Source organism: Alexandromys fortis, unplaced genomic scaffold (genome assembly GCF_014885135.2).
Source record: "Alexandromys fortis isolate MF-2015 unplaced genomic scaffold, M_Fortis_MF-2015_v1.1 scaffold_202, whole genome shotgun sequence".
Lineage (NCBI taxonomy): Eukaryota > Metazoa > Chordata > Mammalia > Rodentia > Cricetidae > Alexandromys > Alexandromys fortis.
In genome coordinates this window covers 1,520,801-1,540,980 of record NW_026068077.1, presented here as the reverse complement: position 1 = coordinate 1,540,980, position 20,180 = coordinate 1,520,801, and the positions used below count along the sequence as shown (strand labels likewise).

General features: G+C 41.8%; 1 long non-coding RNA gene across 1 annotated transcript in view; it reads left to right on the top strand.

Moving 5' to 3' along the window:
- LOC126488321 (uncharacterized) overlaps positions 1-19,146 on the top strand; it is a 30,569-nt gene extending 11,423 nt beyond the window's left edge. The window contains exons 2-3 of the long non-coding RNA XR_007588643.1: positions 10,066-10,195; positions 16,244-19,146. This is a non-coding gene — a long non-coding RNA (uncharacterized lncRNA). The remainder of the gene's footprint in view (positions 1-10,065; positions 10,196-16,243) is intronic.
- Positions 19,147-20,180: the final 1,034 nt, after the last annotated feature.

Below are 20,180 nucleotides of genomic sequence, written 5' to 3'. Positions count from 1 at the left end.
CACATGACCACTGTGTTACCAGAAGATAGGACATTTTCTCTGTCCTTCATATGTACTAACCATTACAGTGCACATGACTGTGTTTTGAGTCAGTAGGCCTGAGCTAGGGGACACGCATTCTTTCTTTGATGAGTACTTTAAGGTGCTGAAGCACCTCCCCCATGGCCTGAGATCCTCCTTCTACACAGCAACATTCCCCTTAATTGCTGCCCTTTACTACAGAAGGAAGGCATTGCTCCTGTCAGTGGGCCTTCTTAGAAGTTTGAGCCAGTCTACGTCCCATGATAAACATACCCATGACAACACTAAGACTATCATTGAATATTAACACAAAACACCTTTTCTTCTTGTAAACTGCCAAGACAAGGCCTACATCTTTTCATGGATTGCACCTTAAACTACATGGGAAAGTAAAGATATTTAAAATGTCCATTGGCCATTTGACTGTGACTTTCATTTCCTGAATTACATCTTCGTAAGTTTATTTTGAACACTAGTACAATGTTCACAGAGCTTATATTTTGGCAATTTTAACCCTCTCTGTCCCTCTGTCTCCTAGTGTGTGTGTGTGTGTGTGTGTGTGTGTGTGTGTGTTCAGCTAGACCACATGGACAGGTTAGGTTCATAGAAGCATGACAAATATACAGAGTCATATAGAGTCATATTTTTGAGACGTGTTTTAAAAGATTTTGTTTGACTTGTAAGAACCCTGCCCACACTAAAGAATCTAGTGACATCTTCAAGCTTTTAGTTGTTTTCTTGTAGATTATTGCTCAGCTTTTTATCAAAGACTGCCGTAACTTTTTGCTGTTTAAGACAAGGTCTTTATATCCCAGGTTTTATATCTAGAATTCACCATGCAGCCCCTAGGCTGACCTCCACCTTGCAGTGATCCTCCAACCTCAGCTTCCAATTGCTGAGATTACAGGCTAAACCTCTAAGGCAAGATAACTTCATGTTTTAACCCAAAGACTTAATGAAAATTAATTTCATTAAATAAAAATTAATCTTCATCCATAAACAGAACTTCTATTGGGCCCCTTCAGTTACAGTGTCTTGCTCAATATCAAGATCAAGAACCTGATGTTTGTAAAATATCCACAAAGTTTGGTTTTTGCTAGTTTTACATTTGTGTGTGTGTGTGTCTGTGTGTGTGTGCACACGCGCGCGTATGTTCACACAACATTTTCAACTAGACCACATGGATAGGGTCACATGCCCCTGGCAAATTCCACATGCTGAGCCATTTTGCCACCACAGGGTTTTTCTTGCTGTGCCAATGCATTCCAGCCACTGTTTTTCTTGCTCTCTATAGTGTTTTCTTTTCAAGACCATAATGTAGTGAAAGCGTACAAGCTTCGGAAATTGACCCCTCCTTCTCCATAATCCCTTTGAATACATTCCAAGTTTCCGTGGGTGTCAGTAGTTCACCCCTTTTCACCACAAGGTTATGTCATCCAGTAACTTTATGCTTTGGTTGTTCAGTCACCCAGTAGCTAATGGACATATAAGTCATCCCCATGTCCAGGATATTTGATATAAAATTGATTCGAATGTTCATGCACAGCCATCTTGCTTTAACATACATTTTATTGTTTATCTTTGTCTGTTTTTTCTACTTTGGTTTTTGGTTTGTTTTTAGACAGGATTCCTACCTGGCAAGCTGATCAGAATTCCAGGTGTAGCCCAAGGTGACCTTGAACTCATAATCCTGTCTCAGTTCTCAAGTGCTAGGATTACTAGCAAGTTCTATCACACCTAGCTTTAAACAAACATTTTTATTCCATTATCCTATCTCTTAAAATTGATCCAGGGTGACTTTTTACCACTGTCCAACCCTTGACTCTCTTTCTCTGTGGGTTTCAGACTCATACGTTGGGGGTGGGGGTGGGGGAACAGTACCTTTAGTGAAACTTAAGGCATTGACAACCATGAATAGAAATTGTTTAAAATATCCAGACTTGTCATTATAAATTTGGATTTGTTCTAGTTGCTGAAAAGAATAAAGACAAATTTTTTAACCTCTTCAAAGAGGCTCTTAATTTCCCAAATAGCGAGATGTCATGCTGACTTCTCCACTGTTTAAATTGACTGTTTGTGACGGGGGGGGGGGGGGNGGGGGGGGGGGGGGGCAGCACTGCCTTCAATGCACAGTCTTCTAGGCTCTCGCTAAAGTCAGGCTCCGATAGTGACTTGAAAAAGTGGGTTTAGAAGGTGAGGATTCGGCTGTGTCTGTGGATAACATGCCGTCATGGTATCTCGGCAAAAATCTTGTTCAATCTACACAGAAAATCCAAGAGAGAGAGAGAGAGAGAGAGAGAGAGAGAGAGAGAGAGAGAGAGCGCGTGTGTATGTGTGTGTGTGTTGCATTAAATTGTTAAGGGTTTTACAAGGCCACAACTTCTAAGATCATATATTTGATCATATATTTGGCATATCCCTGTCCACACCAATTGTTTCTGTCCTATAGCGAGTTCGGCTAACGGTGTGGCTGGTGAACAACAGAAAGTTATTTCTCAATTTATCACTTTCTTAGTTCCCACCTCTGCCTGAAGCTACCCCGGGGAGTAGGACTCCAGAGACTCCCAGTGGGAGTCTCTCTGTTCTTTCCGTCCCATTCTGAACTGTGGTTCTCATTCTTAACACAGTTTGAGATTCAGAAAGGTCAAAGGGGATTTAATCAGGTAAAATAGATCAGAATGGTGTGGCTTTTACTGCTCACTATCACCCAGAGAGTCAGTCAACTCCAGTAAGCTGTTTTGAAGTTTGGGAATGGTCTACTGGGATAGGCACATCCCAAGGTGCCTCCCTGGCTGGTTCTCCACCCAGGCTTCTAAGCTGACCTGTGGATTTGCCAGTGGGTAGGGCCCAGTATTTTTGTATCTAGGGCAGGATAAACAGAAGAAGGGGGAAACAGAGGAGCTAATCCATAGACTTTGTTGCAAATGGTTTCTTTCCTGGAGTCCCCTCCTCACCAGTGTGCAAACTGTTGATCCTGTGTAATATGTTCACACCTTCCAAAGATATGTTAGTCACTCAGGCTACCAGGTCCAAATGTACACAAACTGCTTAGCAAAGGTTGATGATATCGGGTTAATTAGATTAAGCTTTGCCAGGAAAACATTCACATAACCCAGAATTCTTTCTGTTATTATTTATTGAATGTGTAGAGCACAGGCTTCCATTCAGGCTGGTAAGTCTGCGCTGAGAACAAACACTCTAAGGCCATTTGATTTGGAAATGCAGACCCTGGGGTCGCTCCAGCCGTGCTCATAAATGATCCTACAATAACAAAGCAGGGAGCTATTTCAGGGGGAAAAACACATCGCAATGTAGACGAGTTTCCACTGCAAGCTGCCAGTTGGAAATGATCTTTCTCTGACATGGCTAAATTCGAAAACTGTTGAGGTAATTTCCTTTCAGCGCAGTTCTGTGCAAGCCAAACAACATTCGCTAGTTAATTCAATTAAACAAACTGGAGACTTGATTTTTACATAACTGACTGGTTAATTTCAATAACTGATTGACTTTTGGGTGTGCGTGTGTGCATGTGTGCGTGTGTGTGTGTCTGTCAAGGAGCACCGTACAAAGATGCAGACAGAACAAGCAAGGATGTTCTAGAACAGCTATGGAATATTAACAGCTCTTCAAGGCTGGACAGGGATATGCCACCTGACAGGAGACTTTAGGACACAGGTGGCATCTGGGAAGAGTTTAAGGAGTTTTGACTGAATGACAGTGAGTGGGGCAGAGAAGGCTAAGGACAGAGATTAGGGGGCATTTTCTAAGCATGAATCCTGGTGGGCATGGTTTATACTAGCCAGAGAGTAGAGATATGAGAGAATCAAGTGAACATAAAACTTGAATGATCTAAATGATCACAGTAAGCTTTAACGCAGATTAATCTAGGTTAAATGCCCTTGTAAAGCCCATAGTGAAGATAAATGCATGGCGACCATGGCAGAGACAGGTGTACGGTGAGACTGGCCGTATCTCTGAATGTACCTCCACTGCTCCTACAATTTGAACCTTCAGATGCTCTCTCTTCCAGTCACGTTTTCCCTCTCAATACCTTTGCTCAGGCAGATAATTCCGAGGCACTAGGAATCTTGTCTTATGCATTGCTATTCCTTGGGGGCTCCCCTCCTTCACGCTGCCAAGGCTGGCGTTAACTAGGAAAGTAAGAAGGAAGCTGCTGACAGCGCCTTGCCATATATCATCCTCTCTTTTGTCTGTACTTCCTGGGTTTGGGATAAGGATTAAGTGACATCGTTTGTTAAAATGCATACATACCAGGCACCCATGAGATATCAGCTGCCCTTTGTTAATCATAAGTCTGTGATCAGCTTGAGCTGGGCATCAGGCTCAGGAGGATTTCACTGTCTTCTTTTAATGCACCACGTGACATCTCTTTCCTTTTGCTCTGCCTTCCTCTTCCTCTCTCTTCTTTCTCATCTCCGTAGGGATCAGGTTATGGACCCCAGATTGGCCTTCTATTTGCTGTGTGACTCAAGATGGCCTTGAACTTATGATCTTCCCGCCTCAGTCTCCATAAAGATAGGGTTATAAATACTTACATACTTAGCTTTTCAAATATCTTTTTAAATAAGTTTTCCATATCCCACTTTCCCATACAGCTATATCTCCAAAATTGAGTACATGATTTAGGTCAATCAGAGTGGTATATCCTCCTAAAAATAGTGTAAAAATCAAGATCAGATGTGATCCAAGCCAACTAAAAAGGGCTAATCCCAAGATAGAAGTTTGTAGCACTGAGAAAAAGAATTTCTTCTTTTTTTCTTCTTTTGACAGTACAATACTAACGGTAAGGATAAATGAAATTTGAGCTGCTGTGAACCCCGACAGAAAGATTTTTACCAAGGTAGTATGTGTGTTAGAGAAAGAGAACCTGTGATTCTTTTCAGGGTTCTTGAACTTTATATGAATCATTAAATTTTCTTTCTACCTAAACTAGTTGGACATGGTTTCCTCCCTTAAAAGTTAAAGAAAACTTGTCCTTGAAACACATATATTATAACTCTATTTCATCAAAGGAGAATCTGGAGTCTTGATCACTGGAAAGATTTATTTAACCCAGATGGTTAGTTTGGGGACAGTTCAGCAAGGGTCAGACCAGGGACCTCCACATGTACTACACAGGCCCCCAGGTCTGTTCTTCCCCAACAAGAAAGTTCCAGCTCTTTCCACACTTTAATCTCAGCAAGATGTCTGCTCCCATGATACCTCCAGTAGCCAACCGACTAGATATTCTAGCCATCACCTTCTCATCCTATCAGCTTTTAGCTGTCCAGTTACACATCTCTGTACTCATATTCTCTGACCAACTTCAAAAGTCAAGGCTTCCTGTACTTTACAGTCGCATAGAAGAGTGTCTGACTGCTGTATAGCATCTGACTGCTGTATAGAAGAGCTTCCGACTGTCGCACAGCCTCCAGCTACTGAATGGAAGAGCTTCTGACTGTCGTAAGCCTCCAACTACTGTATGGAAGAACTTCTGACTGTCGTACAGCCTTCAACTAATGTATGGAAGAGCTTATGACTGTTATTTAAAAAAAAAAAAAAAAAAAAAAAAAACCTAAGTTTGGATATTGTGTAAGTCCTTCTGTAGTTACCCCAGAGCTCAAGATCCCGTGATGACATCTCACCAAGCAAGCACCTCCCCATCTGTCGTAAACATGCACGCACACATGCATGCACATACACACAGGCTTACCTAGCTTACCTATATTTATTGAACGAAAATTTACCTTTTGACTGAGTTATTTTTTCCCACTTCCTCGCTTCAGGATCCATGTAGAATTAGAGACATATCTCAAAGAATGTCTCAGGCAAATATTTCCGGGAACAGCACGCTCTTGATCCTCTGATGAAGCTCAGGAGTTAAAGGGGTGTACCAAATAAGGAATTCCAGTATGTTAACATGCGAGGCATTTCCTTCCCCTGAGACATTTTGGGGTAGGAAATATAAAGATCTCTTCTTGTCTGTAGGGTAAGATTTGTTTACATCCCAGAGTATAACACGGATTGTCTGTGGAAGTGGGGGTGGATAAAAAGTTACACCAGACTGATTAGAAGTATCTGATAGGGGAAGGGTTTTATTCTGTAAGGCATTCAAATGGGCAAGTAGGATCAGTTCGTCACTAAGATGCCCTTGGGAACTGGAGTTTGGGGAGCCATTGTTACCACTGTGCCTTCATCTGTGAGTGAATGGCCATTGGTGCAGAACTCTTAACGTTTTCTGCCTTTGAGAGAACAGACAACTATCTGTATCTATCTACTCAGCCAGCAGTAAGTTGGGCACAATTGCAGTGTGAGACCAAAAGTTTCTGTTCTTTCTTCTCCAGCTTCTCAGTTTCTTGCCGCTCAGGCTCCAGTGATCTTCTTCCTGAATAGTACTTAGTGCCCTCATGATTACACCAGGGCCTTTTCCACTTTCAGGAACTACATCACTTTTGAAATTTTTATTTTAATTCTACCTCTTTGCTTTTACCTTTCTGTCTTTCTAACATGATTAATTTCACAACTCAACCCTATTGTATCTCTGAATCTTGTTTAGATGTTCATTTATGGAATCTCAGGTTTTTCACTATTGATCAAACCTCTTGCATGTTCAGTTTCTTCTGAACCAACTGACTCCATGAGAAACGGTGGCTCCTCATACGTATTCTCCATCTCCCTTTGCTTTAAATCTTCTACTTTACCCTCTCATTCTGAATCTGGAGTGAGCCATTAAAATATTATTGCATAAACTAGACAAGACTTCTTCAATTTTTTCCTCATTTATGGCAACAAATCTAAAATGAGCCCTCAGTAATACATGGGAAATGGACCACATTTATCTAGTACATTCGTTCCTTGTATTGGTGAGACTGTCCCCTGAATAATGGCTCTTGACACTAAGCCCAAGGTCAATCCGTGCAGTAGAAGAAGGGAACAGATTCCTGGAGGTTGTTCTTGGATCTCCAAATGTGTGCTGTGGCTCCTATATGCCAATGCGCACATACAAACAAATAAATACACGAGTAAATAAATAAGAAAGTTTAAATTCATTTTCAAACTGCTTACCATGCTCTGGAATCTACTTTTAAGGACTTGTTTTTAATAATTATTTCTTTGATACATCATCATTTTTAAAAAAATCTGGATTGTGTACTCCTACCATATATTCTTCAATAATATCTACTTTTATAAAGGCAAGTTTTTCTCTTTTTCTTTCCCCATATTTCCTTGCCTCTCTTTCATCAGTGAATTTACTTAAATGGTATTTTTGTCTCTTAATTATGGCAGTTCCTCTACTTCACAAGGCCAAGTTGTCAACCCTCTATCTTTACATTAGGGTTCTCAAGGACATATGACTTACAAGTCCCCCCTTTCTTCTTCAGTGTGACGTGGGATGTCCTTCTGTATATGTATATTTGGACCAAACAGCTTTACTCATCAACCCAATAAAAGCAACACATATACAGAAGGACACCCCACATCACAGTGCACGTCTGTCTAGGCTCAAGTGATGCAACTCTACCCAGCTTTCTTACCTCTGGCCTTCTCTTTCCTAATCTCACACTTTGATAACTCCTTTTACTCCTAGTCTCCAGTAGGAATTGGAGTGTCCTGGGCTTTCATCCCTGGAATGTTTTCTTCACTATTAGCTACCAGGGTCATCTAGCTCTCAGTTGTAGTAATTTTTTTCCAGTACCCCGTTTTAGTCATCTGATTTCCATGTGACATACCACACTGCCACTTTTGCCACTGTGTAACTGGCCAAATAGTCTCACTTCTCAGTTTGGTTAACTTCAACTTCATTTCTCTTTTCCTCTCTTTCCACTCCCCATAATTACTTGCTCAGTTGGTAGTTGCAACCAGTTCTGTCTCTCCAGATTGATGCATCTACTCTGGCTCTCATTTCTGCTATTCAGTTTTCCTTCAACGTGCCCATCCATCTTATTCCTTCTGTTTGGAATTAAATTCCTTCAGGTAGATACATGACTGTCATCTTCCAGTAAGTTAAATTTCAAAACCAATGTCTTTTTTTATGGTTTTCCACAGTCACCCTCATATCCTCACATCTAGTCTTCGAAGAGCCTAACCTAACTCAGTGTACTGTTGTAGGCAATTAAGTACTGAGGGATTCATTATATGGTGATAGCTAAGTGATACGAGGGGTAAACACAAAACAAAGAGTGTGTTAGACTGATTGTGGCTTCAGGTTTTTGCACACTTTGTATTTGTAACCTTGAGTGTTCCAGGCCTCTGGAAGACTAGGATGATCACTGACCAATTCGCCCATATCTCTACTGACCAATTAGTACATATCTTGGACTCACTGACCTATGGGTTCATTGTTTGGAATCAAGTTATGTCTCCCTACTTCATATTGCCTACTTCACAAACACAGCATAAAAAATACTTTGTGTGGGGCTACTGAGATGGTCAGCTGATAAAGATGCTTGTCATATGGGTCAGATGACTTGAGACTTTCTTATGGTGGAAGGAGAGAACGGGCTCCCAAGAGTGGTCTTTTGGCTTCTCCACATGGCTCATGGCCCCTACATACCTGCACTTGTACAACATATGTGCATCAAACATACACACACAGTAATAAAGTTAACTATAAATAAAAAGTATTTGTGCCCCATATTCGCTTACTGATGATTATACTATTTGAACAAGTCCAGGCTAGCTTTTTGGAAGATTGAGAGGACTTGGTTGTGATTTCACTATCTCATGCTAATTTAAAAGACTCGTTTACTATAATTTAAGTAATTATTTTGTCACAATCTAATAGCCAAAGCACATCACCAGGCAAAACCCACAGTCAGTGTGTATACTATGCTCAATGCATACAGACCTTCCTTTAAGTCTGCTACTAGTGAAGATGTAGCTGTTTCCCCCAAAGGGCTGATTTCTGACTACAGGAACAAGATGAGGGAGACTTTGGCAGAGTGAAAGATAGATGCACTTCCGGAGGATGAGGTCCATCTCATGGTTAGAATGCATGTTTGTGTGGACAGGAATGATGTCTTCATGATTCATTGCTGTGCCCAGTTTCAAGCTCAGTGCCTTACGTGTCAGGTGGCAGGAAACTAACATTGGTTGACGAATCAATTAGTAGTGTCAAGACAAGAAGTCAAGGTAAGTTATGGGCTGCTCGCTCTGGAGGGTTAACGGCAAGAAGAAAGGTAAACAGAAACCCCGGGATTCTGAATTTAGATAAGACTTGTGGAGTTGGAAATAGGCTTTCTCCAAGATATCTTAGAGGAGGAAAGAAAAAAATTCAGAACCATGGGAAATTAGACCTAAGGGACTGAGGTATTTGAGCTTAAGGTGAGGTTTGACAGATGGAGCGGGGCAGGGAATTGCTAAAGAGGAGAGAACGGCTGTGCTCGGGTTCCAGGGAGGACCAGGGAGTGAGGCTCTGTACTCAGGTCCACGTGATTCCATCAGGACTCTCATCAGTACAAGTCTCTCTGGTCTTCTTCTGAACCCGGTCCAAATGTCTTCATGTCTTCCAGCCCCCCCCCCCAAACACTGTGAAATGAATCTGATGTCCTCTAATTTAAGATCACTGCATGCAAGCGCTAGTTCCAGGCCGAGCTTGGCATTTTGAGGCCACCCAAAGTTTGGGGTGGGTCCAGGGATATTTTGAACATCTTCACCCTTCACATTTACCACATGTACTTAATCAGGTTGGTACTGTGGTCTCTGTGCCAACCCCACATGCCCCAAATGGAGCTGAAGCTCCAAGTGGTACTTTTAAGCCCTGAGGGGCCTGTGGGTAGCATCATGCTGGGGCCCATGAAGGTAAAATCAAGCTGACTTTGGAATTGAACATTATTGCTCCCAGCTCCTGCCTCTTCCACATTAAGCAATTAATGTCTGTGCCATCCTGGAAGGACGTAGGGAAGCACGCGCATCTTACACATGGGTACCAGATGGCTTGGACCCAGGGCTGTCTAGCTGACTTCAACTTCCCGTTAAAACCCTATTGAAAGCAAGAATATAATGCGTTCAGAACGTGTGCCATGTTCTCTATGTGTTTTATAGGGGAGACCCTCACTTTTCCTTACCATAGCCCTGGAGTTCTTCTCAAGCAGAGACCCAAAGATGGGGAGGCAACGGGCACAACTGAGTACTGAACCGCCCTAATGTCAATTTCTACAGCTATTAACATAAGGTGGGTAAATGCATTCAACAGGTATGTTGTTTGAGAGTGAATTTGTTTGTACAGTGACTCGTAGTCGCCCAGTAGACAGTGAACACTGGGTAGGGAGGTAAATACTGCTCTCACCACCACCATCGCCACAGTCATTTCTGTAGGCAGTTTTGACTCAGAGAAGCCAGATGACTCCTTATGTATAACGAAACTACAAAAGCCTACTAGAAATAGAATGATCAGTCAGAGTGCTTCTCCGCTTAGAAGCCCGCCGAAGCCTGTCCTCTGTAGGAGTAACATCCCTTTGCAGTTTCCTGGGCATTTCCAATCCCCTGTCATGAATGGGTCAGAAGAGTTTGTGCCATGTCACGGTGCAGGCAATCCCTGAAGTCTTGGTGACAGAAATGAACATTGGTCATTCATGTTACATGTCCATTATATTTTGGCAGCTGTCACTCATCCCTGAATCACTCAGTAAACCAGGATGATGGCATCAGCAGGATGTCAATCGTTGACTTCTGTAACGGGGCAAGAGAGCGTTGAAAGATCTAGACCTTGCTAGTACACACACTAACTCAGAAGAGGCAAACATCCATTGGTTCCAACTAATCACATGACCACACTCAGCCACAAAGGGACAGGAAGTACAGTTTCTCCATGCACCCAGAACATGAAGAGCTAGACATCATCAGAAAGAACATGGATGGTGCCTATCTTGTGCTATCATGATCAGTCTCCGAGGCAGGGAGAACCAGGATTGTCATTTTCTTCCTTTATAAAAGAAAATTTGGATGCGAAGAGGATGTAAATTTCATGGATTGAAGGGAATATTCCAAAATAAGGTTTTATACCCTTAGAAAGTGACCTAAGAACGTTAATTTCTGGCATCCCCTCATTCCCCACAGACACTGACCATTCTTTCTGCTACCACCAACCACCCACGCAAGTCAGCTTGCCACTTTCTACTTGCTTATTCCTTTAACCAAAGATCTGCAGCCATTTTTTCTCTTGCAGGATTTTATGAAGACAAAAGAGAGAGAGAGAGAGAGAGAGAGAGAGAGAGAGAGAGAGAGAGAGAGAGAGAGAGACTTGCAAGGGACACTAGACACTAGCAATTAGCTTTTTAAAATTAGCTTCATACCTAAATATTTCAAAGTTTAACAGCTTAAAATAAATATTTTACTTGCCCCTAGATCTAGCAAGAGCTTAGAATAAACTTGGATTGGTACCATATTTCTGATCCACAAGACATCAGTGTGGCTACCTGGGGCTGGAGGGATTACTTCTCAGAGGGCCTCTTCCCTCTCTTGCCTGGTACCCTGGCATTCCTTTACTGCTTGCTCTTTCCCTGTGGTATTTCTTGTTCTCTAAGCTCTCTTAGTGAGTCTTGTTCGTCTTATACAAGTCATCTTCTAAACAGCTGGACTCTGTTACTTGGAGGTTCAGAGTTCTAAGGATGAGTATTTTAAGGGCCCAGTTCTCTCTGTCTTACAATGTTGCTCCCACTGTGTTTGATTTATCAAGGAAGTCACCAGGAAACCCAAGTTAAAAACCAATATCATAACCTCATCCCATCAGATAAAGGCTCAGAAATGCTGGATGATATGCCCAAATCATACCCGCCTCTGCTCCTGCCTAGCATTCTCAAATCGGCCAAATCTTCCTTTCACTCCTCTAAGTATATAGCCTTCAAAACAAACCTGATTATTTCCACTTATAAAAATGTGGAATTGGGGAGGTGATTACCCCTGAGGTTCCTTCCTCTCAAATGTGTATTTCGTGATTTATATAATTCCAATCCTTCCTTCAAAAGTCATTCAGAATTTTCTTCCCGTGAAAGCCCTTCTGATTTAGATCATAGACTGTCAATTACTGGATTTCCTTTGCACACGTGCGGGCGGTTTCTGTTCCTGAGTTCCAGTTCTGTAATTTTAGTGTGTCACAAGCCCCAGTCCCCCAGCCACATCAACCACCATAGATCTCTTGCTCTCAAGAATCCCTAGTATATCTGTAGTTGAAACCACAGGACTTAACATCTAGAAACATGGTGTCTTCCATTGCCTTTAAATCGATCCATGTGTACAAGTTATGTCCTGCTAATAGAACTTTCAACTGTCCATGGCCACTAGTTTTTGCCTCTCAGAGGGTAGAGAAATAATGGGAGCAAAAAATGCAGCGGTAATGCCCGTTTGAGATGCTTGTGAACTCCTCTTCTGCTCGCATGGGTGTGGCTTGTCGTCTGGCTTTTCTGGTCTTCTTTATTTCAAAGTTGTCTTGATAAAGAGTTAGACACTGTGAGATGGAGTTGTCGTGTGTTTATCTGCACATCTTCCGTCAGATGAACTTGTCCAAGACTTCTACCTACATCACGGGATTTTTCCCTAAATCTTAATCTTTTATCTGTAAGTGTCTTGGTATTTTCTTTAAAAAAAAAAAAAAAAAAAAAAAAAAAAACAGTACTATCGTCAAACTAAGAATTTGAACACTGAGGTAATATTCCAATATTCACTTTTCCATCAGTTTTACTAAGGTATGACTTTTACTTCTTTTGAATCTTACATTCCATTTTGCTGTCATGCTTGAAAGAGTCTCATACTTCACAAGATTGTTACATAGGAGGGTTTCAGACCAGTTTTAACAAGTGTCCACAAATCCTTATGATTAGATACAAGGCAAGGGTTTTTTTTTTTTTTTGGCAGAAAAGCTATGATTAGTGTATATAGTCCATGCCTCTATAAAAGGGACACATAACTTCACCTTAAGTCATCATCAGTGGTCTGTGTTTAGATGAGCAGTCACTGTGCAAGTTACTTGATTTCTCCATTCCAAAGTCCCTTCTTTGATAGTCGTTCAACTCTGATGACATCTTGAGACTGTCTTTATAGCCCATTCTTTTATAACCTTGATTTTGAAATTTCTGTAATGGCATTCCTTAGTAGAATCAAATATTCTACTGATCCCTTGATATTTTGTGCTGAAATTTCATTTCTTTTTTGTTTTTAAAATCAATATAAATCATTTAAGTAATTTCCTTTACTCAAAATATAGTTAACTTTCAATTTTTTTGACATTCAAATTTTTCTGTATTTTGCTAATTAGAGGTCCATGTGCATCCCCGGTCATGATGAGATGCTCCATCAATTTTTGGGAATTTTTTTATTTATAATAAAGGGTGTCTGGTAGTCTTTGTATTTTTTTTTTTATCACAGACCTGTGCTAAGCATTTTCCCCGATCTACTACTCTTCCTCTCTGTAGACCAAACTGATTAGCAAACAACGTGGGGGTTTTAGGTGGCCACAATGCTGTAGAAGTGTCATTGCTTGAAGTGATTTTGACAGACAGAAGTCGTGGTTCTATTTTGCAGCACTAACTTGAACTGTTAAGACAGTTTCTGAGAGTGATCTGTGTCCAATCCAGAGGTGAGTCTGCTAGAGTTGAGTATTCAAGGAGCAAATGGCTCAGCAAACTCCACCCCAAAGGAAACATTAGAGAAAGCAGACATGTTCTAGGAGATGCAGTGAGATGTACGGTTTCCTCTCGTTGATAGGAGGGCCATAGCACTGATAAACATACCCCACACGCACAACCTTGGCTTCCATAGCTGATTTCCAAAAATACTAGGCAATATGCATTGCCGAAAAAATAGCTGATTTGTTTTATAAAATATATGACATGAAACAAAAGGTTTTTTACACTCTACTTGCAATAATTTAAAATTCTAATGTATGTGTTGACAAGTGTGTAAACTCATGGTACCCCAACATTGTGAGAATATATCTCATTTCCATCTCCACAAAGTAATTATTTCAAATGTTCTGTGTAGTCAGTACCACAGTCTAGTCAAGGTTCAGGGTGTCCGCCATGCATCCATGTTTGTCACTACATAGATGATCTCTGTCATTTTAGAGTATGTATCAATGGAAGCATACGACGTGTGTTCTCTTTTGATCTGCCATCTTTCATGCAGTATAATTTATTCTTGAGTTGGTTTCCATTGCAGAGATGCATTTTTATCTACACAGCTCCCATGGGTTTTTACTGTTCTATAGGTTGTGGAAGTTATGAATAAAGCACCTAAAATATACTTGAACGATTCTTTGTGACATGCATGTTTTCATTCCTCTTGAGTGAATACCTAGGTGGGGATGGAGGGTTTCTAAAATAAGCATGTGTTTAACTTTAGAAGCAACTGCCGAACTGTTTTACATTTCCACCAGAAATGCATGAGTAGTCCCAGCAATTCACATCCTTGCCAAAGTGTAGTATTGTCTGTCTCTTTAATGTTGGCTTCCTTAGCAGGGGTGGAGTGGTAGCTCATCATGGTTTTAATCTGTGCAGCTAATGATGTTCAACATCTGTTCTATTCTTGCTGGCAATTGCGTATATTCCTTTGGAAGTTATTGTTGAGGTATTTTGTCAGTTTAAAAAATGGTTATTTCGTCTTCTTTGTGAGTGGTACTCACCACGTCCTCCCCATTCTGTCCAGTTTGAGTCCAGAAGTCTTCTGTCGGTATACGCGTGGCAACCATTTTCTCTCCAGATAGCTTTGGCTTGTCTCTTAAATTTTTAAATGTTGCCTTTTGATCAGACATTTTTAATTTTTAAAATAGTCTTAAGATTAAAAATACTTTGTTTATGTGAGGCTCTCTCTGTTTGGCTATGGTATGCGAAGGCAGGTGCCTGAAGAAGCAAGTTAGAGGGTCCTGGACTTAGAGTTATAGGTAGTTGTGAGCTACCAGTCTGGGTACTAGGAAGTGAATTTGGATCTTCAGCAAAAGCAGCATCTTTTCTTAACTATCTCTCTGGTGCCCAGAAAGTTTCACTTTAGATGAAGGCTAATTTATGATTTTTTTGTCTTATGATTCATTCTTTGTACGTTTGTGAGTTTTTAAGCGTGCATGTGTTCTTTCAGGCTTTGCCTACCTGAATTTGAAAAAAATCTCTTTACTCTTGTTCGTTTATGTAAAAGCTTTATGATTTTAGTCTTACATTTAGACTTATCATTCATGTTGAGCTAAATTTTGTGCATAGTGTCGTGTCTTCACAGGCTAGGCACCATGTTTAATGGAACAGAGAAATTCAGTTGTCCCAGACATGACAGTAGCCATAGTACCGAGTTCACATAACCAGTAATAAGTCATGCTCACAAGTCAGAGCCCTGATACAAGGTAGCGAAATGGCACACCATCTCTGTCTTACCCTTTCATCAAACTCATAAGAGTCTAATATAAAAAAATAACAGCCAGGAACAAAACGCCCGGAATGTATTCTTTGAAATGTTGTTCAGAACAAGACAGCACAGAAATACTAAAAAGGACACAAGGCCTCAAGTGTGAGTGGTGGGACCCTTGGTGGTATTCCTGAAAGGAAGAGTACTGGAAAATGCTAAATGAAGTCTGAATGGTGTCTATGCGATCCAGTTAACAATGTTATCTCCACAATAATTTAGTTTTGCTAACTGTACCATGGTTACATAAGATTTTACATTAAGGACAGCCAGGTGGAGCATGTATGCAGATAGCATATCTAAAATTATTGTGAAATAAAAACGTTTTCGAAACTGGAGTCTTCTGATTCATGAACTTAGTATATCTTGCTATTTACCTGGGTCTTTAGTAGCTTTCTTAGAATTTTCAGTATAGTTTTCACAGACTTTATAAATAGAACATTAAACATTTTGTGAGTTTCTAGATGTATTACAATGGTAATTATTTTTTAAAAAAGTTTCACTTCTTGGCTGTTTGTTTTTAGTACTCTATAAAAAGTGTGCATATGTGTGTATTATTAGCTATTAGCAAAATGTTTTGTCCACCTTGAGTAATACTACCTTGGGGATGGTGGAATGAGGTTGACGTTGGAGCCAAGTCATTCCCTCTACTCACAAGCATCCTGTTTCCTGGTTAGCGGTGCCAGAAACTTTGAAGGTTTTAATGTCAGTCTCAGAGGTCAGATCTCTAGCTACCTGTAAAGCAGTTTACAACTAATCTGCTGGCTCTCCACATTTGCACACTGATAAGTCCTTCATATTTAATGCTGATTTAATAACGACAGTGCACTTCCGTTTGCAGTTCCATGCAGCCCGAAGTTTGCAGAACTCTCCCCCAGTTCCTGGAAGCATGATGATAAGCCAGCGCTGTCCTTCCCCAAAGCTGACAGAAGATATAGCCTCCCTCAGAGGTGTGGCGGGAAAAGGAATAAGTGTGACAGCAACCCTGGAGCTGATAAAGGTGTCTGGGTGGGGGACCAGAAGACCGATAGCCCCAGTAGCGCGGGAAACCAGTGAAGACAGGATTTCCGCTCTTCCCCTACCTCCACAAGCTGACGAACTCAGGCACAGGTTATGAAGGACTAAAGTTGCCGCGAGGTTTTGAAAGACAGATGTGGCCATGTCGTACCTGGTGGAGCAGCTTGCTGGTGAGGAATGGAGCTTGTGCTAGACTGAGCTTCCTAAGAATTCAGGTCTGAGCAACACTGGGTCTGAGCGTGTGTCTTTCCATTTCTGTGCTTTTATTTCTTGCTTCCCAAATGGTTCCTGAGCTCTATCAGCATTTCTCAGTGCTTCATAGCCGGCTCACCTCTGATTCCTTTCGAATTCTGGTATCCGCTCTTGTTTTCTCCCATTGCATTTTCTCTTTTCTCAGTGGCCTTTAGCCTGGGTTAAGATATTGAAAAATCGCAGCTTTTCTCTGCTTCATGGCCGTTCTCTATGGGCATGCCTCCATTTTCTATACAATTACAATCCCAAGTCATTGATTCTCTTTCTCTTTGACAGGTATAGTGGAGACTTCCTAAAGATGCCCATACTCCAGTCACCAGTGCCTGTGCCTATATTATGCCATGGAAAAGAAAAATTCACTCCAAATTGCTTCGAGTTTACTTATCTGCTGACGTTAATACAGGAAGATTCTCTCGCATGATGGGAGCCAATGTAGTCAGAATAGGCCCTCTAATGTAAAAGAACCTGAAAAGGGAATCAGAGAGAGAGACTCAAAACGCTGATTGTTTTAACTGCGAAGTAGTCATAAGATAAGCTATGTAGGTGGCTTCCAGAAGCTGGAAAACACAAGGAAACAGTCTTCTCTGAAGCCTCCAGAGCAATGGAGCCTGCTGGACCCTCAGTTCTAATGCACTGAGCCTCACTCTGGCCTTCTGACTTTTGTTGTGTGATCCATCAACATGTGTTGTCTTAAGCTTCATGGTTAGTAAGATTCCTTAGGCAGTAACTGGGAGCTAACGCAGCCATTCATGATGTGTTTTCAATGTGGTCTCATCATCGTTCCTCCCTGTCACGTGCCTGGAGCAAGATGCACTTACCAGGTCTCACGAGGAAATGTCGAGACCTGCCTTGACATCCCTAGCCTCTGACAGACCTTGTCCTGAAGGGCTCAAGGCCCCTTTTGGGCACGGGATGACCACAGGCTCTTGAGGCGGAGGAGAGAGAGCAAAAGGACTGTCAGTTTTATCCTGAACGCTTCACAAAATATTTTTCTAAAAAATATCCTTTAGTCACTGAACAAGACAGAAAATGGAAGTTGGACAATTTTTTTTCTTTCTCACTAAAAAGGGGAGAAGGGAAAGAGAAAGAAAAAGAGAAAGAAAAGATTCTGCAGAGGGTCCATTGCACTGTGTGCAGCAGGCTGAGGGTCAAGCCCACCGTGGCTCTGATGAGAAATCTGCTGCTCTCTCTTGACTCTCGGTTTCTTAACCCATGTGTGGCCTCGGAGTGCTGGAGATCACCCAGAGCCTGCATTTTGACAGAGTTTTCAAACAAGCTGTTCTTACAACAAAAGATCCAAATCAGTACCACCTCAGCTGTGGCCTCTGGTGGGCATGCACACACACACACACACACACACACACACACACACACACGTTACTTAGACTAGCTGAAGGCAAAATTCCTGTCATAGATTGATGAGCCTGCTGGAATATATAGAGTGTTTCGTTGTGACATCTTAGACTGAAGAAATGCAAATGAATTCAAATGAAAAGACGGCCAAGGAGCCTCACCAACGCTTCGGCTGCAGCTTGCTTATTACATTCGGTTGCCTGTTCTCGCTCCATCGCCGGGTTTACACCTGCAATTACCTCTTCCCACCTGGGAGTGCACAGGTTTTGTTGATTCCGTTTCGGGAATGCGCAGCCTACGTGTTTCCCAGAATAAAGAGCCTTCCAGATCTCTGAATTCAGATACCAGGGTGATACTTGCGTGCCTGATTGTTTAAAAATGATTCGTGTGTGTGCAGGGGGAGGGGGGATCAGAGAGAAGCAAAGAAACAAAGGAAAAAGTGGAAAGGAAGATCTTACCTGACTTCAAAGGAACTGAATTTACAAATCGGGGCACTCGGGGGCTCTGTTACATTCCCGCAGTAATGAAACCCAAGCCCTATTAACAAGCTCCAGTAACCCACGAACAGTTGTCGCTGTTGTCGGGACGGACCGTGGGCTTTCTCCAAAGGCAGCTGGAAATCGTTTACACTGTAAGATTATCTGGGGCGATAACAAGGTGCTCAGAATGAGAATGAGGTTGAGATCATTCTTCAAAAGGTTCCCGGCCAGACGAACTCTGACACCCTCCACACCTCTTCCAGAGAATTCCCCCCTGGAAGAAGGCAGATCCAAGCGCGTCAGGTGAGGTTGTGGAGTGTGACACAATTTCCTGCACCTGGGCTCCAAGCTGCCTGTCATTTGGGGACAAGGGAAGCTCCCTGACATGAGGCTGACACTTGGCAGACATCACGGGTCAAACAGTCCTCGCTTGCTGGACAAAGGTGACTGTGCCCCACCTTTCTCTAGGTCAAGGAATGTCTTACTCATCTGGGTTTTCTTACACATGGTGGAATGCGGTCCTGGAGGGCCCTACGGTAGTTCCCAATGCAAAGATGAACGAGAAGCCTAGAACGGTATTTCTTATGTTCTCTCATATCTAAAGGTGATCTGGCTCCCCATCCTATGAGGCTTCATATTTTTTCTGTGAATCTCTGTTACAAATAAAATCATGTATAGGATTTTAAAATTCTTTGTTTTGTCAATCAGAACAATGGTTTCAAGGTTTCTCATAAATCACCCAAAGCATGGGGTCAAAGGTCTGTTAAGGCCTTACATGCAATTGCTGGCTATAGTGTTATCAAAATGTCAATGAGGTGAGTGTCGTTCTTACTTAACATTTCCTAGATTGGGACACTGGACCTTGATTAAGTATTAATAAGTATTATTGATGAGGACTCGCCAGTGTAAATTTGTTGAAAAAAACATTTAAATTCAGTGACTTTGGCTTCAGAGAACAGAGATTTCGTAACTATATGTTTTGTTAGGACAACCATGGTAAGTTTGTCCTCTGGGCTAACATTTGATATAGACCTTAATACCAATTTAAAGACCTCAGGGTGTTATGGGTAGGAAAAGTTAATTAAGAGAGATTCAGTTGGACGAGACAGAATTATTTTTAAAATATATTTTCTGAATACTGTATATATATATATGAATCCTTGATATTCCCTAAGCAATCTACAGATGAAAAAAAATAATGGGATAAATGCTCACATGGACAAGTGTTGCAGTTTCTCACAGACTCACAGGAAGAGCAGCGAGCATCTCAGACTCCATTTCACTCAGCTGGAAGATCAAGGGCTTGCGGGATGACTCCAGGAAGCCAGAGCTCAGTGGCAATGCTCTCTTTTCATACGGGTTTTATCCAGAGGGAAGACGTGAGGGCGAGGCACGGTGTACCTGGAATTGTTCCACTGCGGGCTGGCCGCATCAGTAGAAGCTGTTTCTTCAGAGCTCGCTTGTACTGTGTCCGTTTTTCAGTTGGAGAAATTTGATTTCTGCTTCCCCGATTTCCTTTCCCTATTTGCTGCAAGAGGGTGTGAATTCACAGAAGCAAATGGCAGCACCTTCTCCGAAACACAGTTCTGCAGACCCGGAGTGCGCACAGCAGCCTTCAGCAGGTGCAGCAACTCAGAGTTAAGGGGGCACTGTGAGAGTTTAGCAGGGTTGATTTGT